This window comes from Stegostoma tigrinum, chromosome 13, assembly GCF_030684315.1.
Source record: "Stegostoma tigrinum isolate sSteTig4 chromosome 13, sSteTig4.hap1, whole genome shotgun sequence".
NCBI lineage: Eukaryota > Metazoa > Chordata > Chondrichthyes > Orectolobiformes > Stegostomatidae > Stegostoma > Stegostoma tigrinum.
Genome location: NC_081366.1, coordinates 13482256 through 13490132, shown reverse-complemented (window position 1 = coordinate 13490132; position 7877 = coordinate 13482256).

The following is a 7877-nucleotide window of genomic DNA, read 5'->3' as shown; positions in this document are numbered from 1 at the left end:
GGACAAAAGGGACACCACAGGGACATGGCAGGTAGTTTGGGAGAGTTTGGAGTGATCACACAGGAAAACCTCTTAGGTGTCATGGAGAGAAACCCTCCATGAAGCTTGATGGAAAGGATTCCTCACCACACTGTGGGAAGATTCAGATTTGTTCCTTACAATTCTGCTTGAATTATCCCAATTAGCTTTACACCCCTCACACTACATCTCAAATCTTTACTCCAAAATTTTTACTCATTGTGAACATGGTCTAATATTCATCGTCTGTCTCCCCTTTGAATTGGCCAACTATACTATACCACACTACAGTGACTCTTCTACATAGAAACATACAGAATAGGTGCAGGTGTAGGCCATTCGACCCCTCGAAGTCTGCACCACCATTCAGAATGATCATGGCTGATCATGCTATTTCAGAATCCCACTCCTGTTTTCTCTCCATTTCCCTTGATCCCTTTAGCCACAAGGGCTATGTCCAGCTCCCTCTTGAATATTTGGAGTGAACTGGTCCCATCAGCCTTCTGTGGTAGAAAATTCCACAGGTTCACAACTCTCTGGATTAAGAAATTTTTCCTCATCTCAGTCCTGAATGATTTACCCCTCATTACATTATAGAATTTAACATGTTTTGGTTTCATTCTCACATCTCCAATTATAGCCACAGCACCTCTCCACAATGGCTTCTCTCCTCTCCTCCTCATCATTATCCCTGAAGTCCCCCAAGTAACCACCTTTGATTTCCTCCCTTCCCAAACTCATGCACAATAACTTGCACACAATATCTTTGCTGAGGACAGACCGCTCCACCTTGCCAGCATCTTTATTGACCCCTGTACCTCCTGGATATTATCTGCCTGCTTGTCTGACATTCAGATCTGTGATTGGCTATGATCATCTCAGCCATATAGGCAGAAGGAAAAAGCCACTGCATTCCCATAAGCTGGTACTCTGGCCACAGACTTGATTTCTATCTGTCTCAAGTTGAACTGATGGTTTTTATCACTTTTGATCTTGTTATAATGTCAGTATCATACATAATCTCTGAACAAAAAACAATTATTTCCACTTCCAAATCCATGACCGCTACCATCTGAAAGGACAAGGACAGCACATACATGAAACATCAGCACCTGAAAGTTCCCTTTCAAGCAACTCAGTATCCTGACTTGAAAATCGATATTGCTGTTCCTTCAGTGTTGTTGGATCAAAATCCTGGAGCTCCCTTCCTAATAGATTTGGATGTTCGTAAACTCCAAGGATTGCAGTGATTCAAGGAGGCAGCTCACCATTGACATAGGTAGAAGTGCAGGCCCCTTAAGGATAAATCAGGAGATATTTTCTAATCAAACTGTGCAGGCATGCTACAATATATCTCTGGAGCAAGTTGGGCTTTATGTCAGAGTTAGAGACACAACCATTGTGCTACAAGCGACCTTTTCAAGTGTAAATCAAGACAGATTGAGAGGGGGTAATGCTCATTGGAGTATGTATTTAAGAGCCGGGTTTTTCTTTCATGATGTTTCGTGTAGCGGTGGTAATGTCCCTACCTCTGAACAAAGAGGCCTGTATTCAAGTCCCTCCTGCTCCAGAGGTATGAAACAACATGTCTCAACTGTTGGATGAGAAAAATAGGTTAGAAAAATTATGGTTTTGGTATGCTTTATCATGCCTTTCAACTCTATTTAGATTTAGTCCCGTCCCCTTACGCCGTTACCCACCCCTTCCCATTCTCCATACCGCTCCCTCATCTGTTATGGCTTGCATGATGCTTGCTGGGTTTTGCATGTAAATTATTCAATTGGAAACATGGGTAATTTACTTGTTGTGGTTAATAAAGTGAAAAATACCAACGGTTTGGTGATGGAAGAGAAATATTCAGTTGTGTGTATGAATGAATACTTCTGGATACTTAAAAACAAATTACTTTTCTTTGCCTTTAATGAGCTCTGGGTATAATTTGATGAGTTGGAAACATGGGTGGTTTGGTGCTGGGGAAAATGCTATTTGGTTGCGTGTGATAGTACTTCCGGATCCAAAATAAAGAGCAATAAAAGACGAAAAGAAGAGAAAAAAGAGCATGGTTTTCCATGCAATAGGCCGCAGAGGGGATGACAGTTAATGAATACCTGTCTCTTGTACCGGGCTATATTTGTGTCTATGTGTCATTGGAGAGGAAGCACACTGTGTATCCATCAATACTCACACTGCCTCTGGAGAGAGGAGGGCAATTCAGGAGGTGAAGTACTTTATCTCCACTTCTATATCCATCTTTGAAAATGGCATTGGCAGGGTAGCTAGGAAATGTTCGCGCTCCTGTGCTTGTTTGCTTCTGATCACCAAGCCCCTTCTTTTTCTCAATTTATGTTTAACATTGAAATTCATTTCAATTTCTTTTAATGTCTTTGGCGAAGGAAGGATGTTTTGGGAGGCTGCTATAGTGGCGAAGGTGGCGAGGCCTACCTTTGGCAATGTGATGGGTTCGGCCTGAAATTCCGACAGCTGGGATTCCTTGAGGCAGATTCTGTGGTGTCTTCCAGTCCTGGATTCAAAAGCCTAACGTGGTATGCTTCAATGATGAGATGGGTCCTTGAGATGGATTCTTCAACATCTTCAGTGGCGTGTTGCTCCAGCCCGGAATTCCAACGGCCCAAGATTCGGCAGCTTCAGTGTCGACTTTCTGCAACATTAGAGGATGTGGTTCTCGTCTCTTCCTCGATCCTGAGAACCCATGTACCACGAATTAAATGAAGATGGTCTTTGTCGTAATTCTCTCTGTATATGAACTCTGTTATTACTATAGGCACGAGAGTATGACAACGTAAACATTTTTCACTGTGCTTTTTGTAAAAATACACATGACAATAAATTACTATTCTTTCCTCCCTAGCTCTCCCTCACCTTTGGTGATCTGCATTGTCCTTCCCAGGCTTGGCATGCAATTTGATTAATTGAGAAACCAGGTAATTTGTTGGTCAGCGATAATGGATGAAATTGTGCTCAAAGTGGGAGCTCAAGGACACGGCTGAGGTCCCTGACTCCTATGCATGCAGGAAGTGTGTCCAGTTGCAGCTCTCGTTAGACTGCATGACGGCTCTGGAGCTGCAGATGGACGCACGTTGGAGCATCTGCAATACTGAGGAAGTCGTGGATAGCATGTTCAGCAAATTGGTCCCACTGCAGATTAGGATTGCTGAGGGAGAAAGGGAATGGGTGACCAAAAGGCAGAGAAGGAGCAGGAAGGCAGTGCAAGTGTTCCCTGCAGTCATCACCCTCCAAAAGAGGTATTCCGTTTTGGATACTGTTGCGGAAGATGGTTTACCAGGGAAGGTAGCAGTAGCCAGGGTCGTGGCACCGTAGCTGGCTCTGCTGTACAGAAGAGCGGGAAAAAGGTCTATAGTCATAGGGGATTTGATTGTAAGGGGAGTAGGTAGGTGGTTCTGTGGTCAAAAACGAGACTCCCAATGGTATGTTGCCTCCCAGGTGCACGAGCCAGGGATGTCTCAGATCGATTGCAGGACATCCTGAAGGTGGAGGGTGAACAGCAAGCTGTCGTGGTGCACATACGCACCGATGATAAAGGTAATAAATGGGATGAGGTCCTACAAGTAGAATTTAGTGAGCTAGGAGCCAAGTTAAAAAAATGGACCTCAGAGGTAGTAGACTCAGGATTGCCATGAGTGCCACGTGCTAGTCAGAGTAGAAATGAAAGAATAGGCAGGATAAATGAGTGGCTTGAGAGATGGTGCAGGAGGGAGGGGTTCAGATTTTTGGGACATTGGGGCCAGTTCTGGGGGAGGTGGGACTATTACAAATTGGATGGTTACTCCTGGGCAGGACTGGAACCAATGTCCTAGGGGCTGCTTTTGTTAACGTTGTTGGGGAGGGTTTAAACTAGTGTGGCAGGGGGATGGGAACCAAATGAGGAGGTAGTAACTAAAGCCTGTAAGGAACTAGATAATGAAGTCAGTGTGACTAAGGGGAAGAGGAGGCAGAGAGCAGATGGTGAACACAAAGGGACAGGTGGTCTGAGGTGCATTTGTTTTAATGTGAGAACTGTAGGTAAGACAGATGAACTTAGGGCTTGGGTTAGTACCTGGGAGTATGATGTTATTGCTATTACTGAGACTTGGTTGTCAGAAGGGCAAGATTGGCAACTAAATATTCCAGGATATAGATGTCTCAGGTGGGATAGAGGGGGAGCTGAAAGGGGTGCAGGAGTTGCATTACTGGTCAAAGAGGATATCACAGCTGTGCTGAAGGAGGGCACTATGCAGGACTCGAGCAGTGGGGCAATATGGGCAGTGCTCAGAAATAGGAAGGGTGCGGTAACAATGTTGGGGCTATAATACAGGCCTCCCAACAGCGAGCGTGAGATAGAGGCACAAATATGTGGACAGATTATGGAAGAATGTAGGAGCAACAGGGTGGTGGTGATGGGAGATTTTAATTTTCCCAACATTGACTGGGATTCACTTCATGTTAGGGGTTTAGATGGAATATCTAGGAGGATTTTCGAAAGCAGTATGTAAATAGTCCAACTTGGGAAGAGGCCATACGAGACCTGGTGTTGGGGCATGAGCCCAGCCAGGTGTTTAAAGTTTCAGTAGGGGATTACTTTAGGAATAGTGATCACAATTCTGTAAGTTTTACAATATTTATGGACAAAGACAAGAATGGTCCTAAAGGAAGAGTGTTAAACTGGGAGAAGGCCAGCTATAGCAAAATTCGGCAGGAGCTGGGGAATCTGGATTGGAAGCAGCTTTTTGAGGGTAAGTCCACATTTGATATGTGGGAGGCTTGTAGAAAGAGGTTGATTAGAGTGCATGGCACACATGTCCCTATGAAAATGAGGGATAGAAAGGCCAAGATTAGGGAACCATGGATGACAGGTGAAATTGTGAGTGTAACAAAGAGGAAAAAGGAAGAATACATAAGGTGTAGGCGACTGAAAACAGATGAAGTTTTAGAAAAATAACAGGAAAGTAGGGCCAATCTGAAATGAGGAATTAAGAGGGCTAAAAGGGGTCATGAAGTATCTTTAGCAAACAGGATTAAGGAAAATCCCAAAGCCTTTTATTTGCACATAAGGAGCGAGGGGGTAACCCAAAAAACGGTTGGTCCACTCAAGAGAAAAGGAGGAAAGTTATGCGAGGAGTCAAGGAAAATGAGTCAGATCCTTAATGAGTACTTTGCGTTGGTATTCACTGAGGAGAGGGACTTGACAGATGTTGAGGTGAGGGATAGATGTTTGATTACTCTAGGTCAAGTCAGCATGAGGAGGGGGGATGTGTTGGATTTTCCAAAAGGCATTAAGGTGGACAAGCCCCCAGGTCCGGATGGGATCTATCCTAGGTTGTAGAGAGAAGCGAGAGAGAAAATAGTTAGGGCCTTAACAAATATCTTTGCAGCATCCTTGTGCACGGGTGAGGTCCTGGAGGACTGGAGAATTGCTAATGTTGTCCCCTTGTTTAAGAAGGGTAGCAAGGATAATCCAGGTAATTATCGACTGGTGAGCCTGACAGTGGTGGGGAAGCTACTAGAGAAGATACTGAGGGATAGGGTCTATTTACATTTGGAAGAACATGGGCTTATTAGTGATAGGCAGCATGGTTTTGTGCAGGGAAGGTCATGTCTTACCAACTTGATAGAATTCTTTGAGGAAGTGATAAAGTTGATAGATGAGGGAAAGGCTGTAGATGTCATATACATGGACCTCAGTAAGGTGTTTGATAAGGTTCCCCATGGCAGGCTGATGGAGAAAGTGAAGTCGCATGGGGTCCAGGGTGTGCTAGCTAGTTGGATAGAGAACTGGCTGAGCAACAGCAGACAGAGAGTTGTAGTGGAAGAGAGTTTCTCAAAATGGAGACCTGTGGCCAGTGGTGTTCCACAGGGACCCATGTTGGGACCACTGTTGTTTGCGATATACATAAATGATCTGGAGGATGGTATGGATGGTCTGATTAGCAAGTTTGCAGATGACACAAAATTGGTGGAGTAGCAGATCGTGAAGGGGACCGTTGGAGAATGTAGAAGAATGTAGGTAGACTGGAGAGATGAGTGGAGAAATGGCAATTGGTGTTAAATCCAGGCAAACACAAGGTGATGCATTTTAGAAGATCCAATTCAAGAGCGAACTATACGGGGTAAATGAAAATACCCTGGGGAAAATTGATGCACAGGAAGATCTGGGTGTTCAGGTCCATTGTTCCCTGAAGGTGGCCACGCAGGTCGATAGAGTGTCAAGAAGGCATATGGCATGCTTTCATTCATTGGACGGTGTATTGATAACAAAAGTTGGCAGGTCATGTTGCAGTTGTATAGGAGTTTGGTTCGACCACATCTGGAGTACTGTGTACAGTTTTGGTCGCCACATTACGAAAAGGATGTGGATGCTTTGGAGAGGGTGCAGAGGAGGTTCACCAGGATGTTGCCTGGTATGGAGAGCACTAGCTATGAAGAGAGGGTTGAGTAGATTAGGATTATTTACATTAGAAAGATGGGGATTGAAGGGGGACTTGACTGAGGTCTACAAAATCATGAGAGGTATAGACAGGGTGAATAGCAAGAAGCATTTTCCCAGAGTGCGGGACTCAATTACTAGGGGACATGATTTCAAGATGAGAGGGGAAAACTTGAAAAGAGATATGTGTGGAAATTTCTTTATGCAGAGGGTGGTGGGTGCCTGGAAGACATTGCCAGCGGAGGTGTTAGAAGTGGGCACATCAGAGGAGCAGGAAAGCTGATGTTTCAGGTCAGGACCCTTCTTCAGAAATAAGGAAGGGGAAGGGCGCTCTGAAATAAATAGACAGAGGGGGGAGCGGTGATAGCAGGTAGGTTGTGGACACCGCCCTCCTCTCTATTTATTTCAGAGCCCCCTAACACTCCCCCATTTCTGAGGAAGGGTGCAGAGCCAAAACATCAGCTTTACTGCTCCACTGATGTTGCCTGGTCTGCTGTGTTCCTCCAGTTCCACACTGTGTTATTTCAGACCCCAGCATCGGCAGTTCTTACTATTTCTGGAAGGGTACTTGTGCTAAACTACATCTGAACAATAAAACACTTGTAAATCATAGACAGTCTCATCTGCCTGATTCAGTAGATGAACATCCATCTAACAAATAACTGGCACCTCCTCAAGGGAAACTTGCAATGGGAGATGAAATGCTGTCAGAGCCAGTGATATACACCACACGAGAAATTTTAAGAAAGGTGGGATAACACCACCCATCTCAATCTTCATTCACGCCTTTGTTACCTGTAGCCTCAGCTATACCAATGCCTTCACCAGTCTCCAATCCTTCCTATTGCCACACAAACCTCTGCTGCCCAAATCATATACCATACCAAATCCATTTACCCATGTGTTCACTGACCTACACTAGCTGAAATTTAAAATTTTCAATCTCATGTTTAATATGATTCATGGCCTCCTGATGCCCCATCTCTGTAATTTCCATCTGCATGCTCTCCTTTCTCCCAAACTCTCTTTTCTCATGTTGTCCTTTTTTGCCTTCTCTTTCCCTTCTTTTTTGACTATTCGCCTTTAAAGCTATTTCTTTGAGCAAGGGAAACAGTTGCATAGCTATAGAAAGGAGAAGGAATTGGCTTCTCTTTATGCAAATGGAGTTCATGCCATGTCCGCTGAATTATCGGGATTTTGCTGATCTTGCATTGATGGAGCTTCACTCAACATCGACCCTTCAGTATTTTCAGCATCTCTTGAGAGAAGCTTTTCTCCATCCACACATCAGTTAGTTTTAATTAAATTTCAGCTTAAATCAAAAACCTCTGCATTTTTATAATTCGACAATGAAAACTATTCAGCATGAGTTCTGACACAGCTTAGAGTGAGATTCTTAAAAGCAGGAATTGTTGGA